The following is a 3,710-nucleotide window of genomic DNA, read 5'->3' as shown; positions in this document are numbered from 1 at the left end:
AACCTGGGTCATCAAACCAACAAAAGCAAACTTATAAGAATTGAAATCATACAAAAGTATGTTCTCAACCATAATGGAATCAGACTAGAAATCAATATCAGACAGACAATAGAAAATCTTCAAGCACACAGAAATCAAGGATCTTGTAAGATGAAACACAGGGTTGGAGGATAGGAAATGGAGGCAGAAAATACTGGCATATTTATTTAATTGGCATATTTATTCAACTGGCATAAATTCGCTACCATCCTCTAGAAAGTTGCTTCTTAATTGCACAGTATCTAGTAACTCAGTAATACCTACATTCTCTCTTTACTGAGGCATTCTGACCCTTCTAGTAGGTTCTGTTGGACAGGAGCTAGTGTCATCTCATTCTGACTCACTCTTGCACAAGACACCAGCAACATTTATGTAACCCTTTGATCCATTAAACTTTTGAAGTACAGGTTTACTCAAGTCAGCCACCTTTTTCTAGCCTGCTGCTAGAGCAGTGAGCCAGGCTGTGTCTCACCTTATAGATTTCACCAACAGGAGGATCAGAACTCTCAATCCCTCCCACACACTCCAGGGGCATGTGTTTAGAAATATGTAGGAAGCTCAACTGTAACTCTTTCTCTTCTTTCCCTCTCCCCAACTATACAAAAACAAAATCTTTCCTTTTCTAATATTGTTATTCTTTTTTTTCTTACCTGGGATTGATGTCAGTGAGCCACATCCCCATCCCTTTTTTGCATTTACTTTAGAGACAGGGGCCTCACTGAGTTGCTTATCTACTCACTGTTGCCAAGGCTGGCTTTGAACTCTGGATCTTCCTGCCTGGACCCCTTGAGCTACTGGGATTATAGGCATGTGAGGCCACGCCCAGCTCCTTTTCTAATCTTTGATCCTCTTTTTTTCATGACTGTATAAATGTCTTGACACATAAAGGGTTTATATCTAGCCTCTTCTCCAACACCATTTTACAAGTTTCTACAATGTTGTCTGTCATCGTAATTTGATATCTGATACCTTGGGTCTTGACAAAAACTTTTTTGATTTTAGCACCAAAATTTATTTGCTTTTAAAATAACTACTTCTTATATTACTTTTTTAACTTTTAGTTTGTCTTACGTTTATTATTTTAAAAATTACAACACTCCTTCATTTATGGCTTCAAAAGTTACTATTTGAAATGTTAGCAAAAGTAGCTGATGTAGTCAACAAAATTGAATTCTATTTTTTTCTAGTACTACCAATTCAACACAAAATTGTTTTCATAGCTTTTAATGTATCATGGGGGAATACCTTTGTACTGTTTTAATGCCCATAACTTGGAAAAAACATTTTGGAATATAAGTTCATATTCTTTATGATAAGTGAATGAAGATATTCATTGTATAAATGAATATCTATAAATCTTCTAAATATTTTTAAATCTTCAGAAGATCTTGCAAAGTTCTATAAGTCTTTCAAACTGTCTCAGATTATTTCAAAATACAAAAGTACTCAGGAGTTAGTAAATAAGGAGAAATTTAATTTGATAGGAGCTCTCTACCTCTACTAAATCACTGTATAAAATGGAAAAATAATTCTTAATTTTTTTTTTTAGTACTGGGGATTGAACCCAGATGCGCTCAACCACTGAATCACATCTCCAGCTTTTTAAATATTTTGTTTAAAGAAATGGTCTTGCTGAGTTGCTAAGTACCTCACTAAATTGCTGAGGCTGCCTTTGAACTTGGAATCCTCCTGCCTAAGCCTCCAGAGCCACTGGGATTACAGGCATACCCCACCATGTCCAGCTAATTCTTACATTTTAATCAAGGAATGAGATTAACAGTTCAATTAGAAAGAAGCTGTGTCCCAAATAATTATTCCTATGCAGTGGATGAATCATAAGCTAACTTTTCTCATTAAGTAAAACAAATACGAATACTGTAATGACTGTATTTATTGAGAAGAAGGCCAGTTTATGTTGACAAACATCCCTAAAGACCAGGAAGACACTTGAGATTCCTCTTCATATATATAGTTCCATTCTTTCTTTTATACACAATTCAAATTCTGGGATTGAGAATGGATAGGGCAGGGATATAAGCACTATGAGAATATGTTTTTTTCTTTGTTTTACTTAATGAGTAGTAAGACAAAAAAGACCCTCATTTGACTAGCAACTAAGCAATTTTGTTAGCTAGAAGTTGTTTACTTCAATTCTTTCTAACATTTAAAGGTCAGTGCAATATAAGTGTTACATTAGTAACAAGTTACTATTAAACTGTTGGAGTTTGAATCTGGAAAGTGCCCCAAAGTTTCCTGTTTGAAGGCTTGTTTCCCAGTGCAGGAATGTTCAGAGTTGGGACTTTTAGGAAGAGATTGGATCATGATGGATATATAACCTCATCGATATATTAATCCGTTGGTAGCTGAATGTACTGCTGGGAGGTGGTGGAAACAGTTTTCAAGTGTAGCATGGTTGAAGCAAGTACATCACTAGAGGTGTGCTCCTGAGGACTATATTTCATCGCAAGTTCCTCCTCTCTCTTTCCACCTCTATAGCCCTCTCCCTCTCTTTCTCTCTCTCTGTTTTAGCTACTGTGCATGGAGAAGCTTTCCTCTGTTGTACATTTCCATCATGAGGTTCTTCCTCACATCCGGTCCAAAGCAAGGGAGTCTGCTATCATGAAGAGAAACCTCTGAAATCTTTTTTCTTCTAAATTGTTCTAAAGCATTTTTGTCACAACATCAAAAAGCTGACGAACACAAAAATATCTGAAGACAATGCTTCATAGGTCTTTCATATTCATGCAAGTCTTATACAGAAATCACAGGATGTTTTTAAGATTATGCTTTTAATTAATTGTGTTTATATGACAAACAGCCTTAAAAAAGAATCAGGTGAGGGCTGGGGAGATAGCTCAGTTGTTAGAGTGCTTGCCTTGCAAGCACAAGGACCTGGGTTCAATCCCCAGCACCGCCAATTAAAAAAAAAGAATCAGGTGGTCTTCTAACAAACAAAGGGGAGACATGCTAATTGTCCAGTAAAATATAGATTACAATAATGACCAGATTTATTCTTCTAAAAAGAAAGACACTGCACATATTGGAACCAATCTGCTCCTTCCCTCTTTGCTCCTCTATTACTTGTGGGCAATGGGAACTGATTCCATTATGCTGATTTTATGCTTCTTTCCATGCTATGAGGAATAACAAAGTTTTTTCCAGCATTTATGAAACTGTGGGAGACTTAATAATTCTTGACTGGTGAAATAAAGCATCAACAAAATGAAATAGCAGTGTTTAATAATGAGAATGAGTGTTTTGTAAAATTTATTTTAAAGTGTTTATACTGATATGTGTTGGAGAGAAAATCTTTTACAATCTATGAGTAAAAAATAATATGCTTTCTGTATTTGCTTTCCATTGCTGTGCCAAAACACTGGAGTAATCAACTTATAAGGAGGAATGCTTTACTTTGGCTCATAATTTTAGAAGTTTCTATCCATGGTGTTATAATTTGGATTTGAAATATCCCCCAGAAAACTCATGTCTCAGGGAATGCAGCAATGTTCAGAGGTGAAAAATAATGGATTTTGAGAGCTGTAACCTCATTCGTTGATTAACTCATTGGTGGATTAATGATTCTAATGGGATACTGGATGGTAACTGTATGGAGATGGGGTGTGACTAGTAAGTCATAGGGGGGCATGTCCTTGGACTATATCTTGCCTCTG

General features: G+C 35.9%; 1 long non-coding RNA gene across 1 annotated transcript; it reads left to right on the top strand.

The window, feature by feature from the left end:
* Nucleotides 1-2,573: 2,573 nt before the first annotated feature.
* LOC306667929 lies at nucleotides 2,574-3,375 on the top strand. The gene is made up of 2 exons (XR_013765680.1): nucleotides 2,574-2,874; nucleotides 2,976-3,375. It is a non-coding gene; the product is annotated as an uncharacterized lncRNA (long non-coding RNA).
* The last annotated feature ends 335 nt before the right edge of the window (nucleotides 3,376-3,710 follow it).

Source organism: Sciurus vulgaris (assembly GCF_902686455.1).
Source record: "Sciurus vulgaris genome assembly, chromosome: 8".
Classification (NCBI taxonomy): Eukaryota; Metazoa; Chordata; class Mammalia; order Rodentia; family Sciuridae; genus Sciurus; species Sciurus vulgaris.
This window is presented reverse-complemented; position numbering and strand designations above follow the sequence as displayed.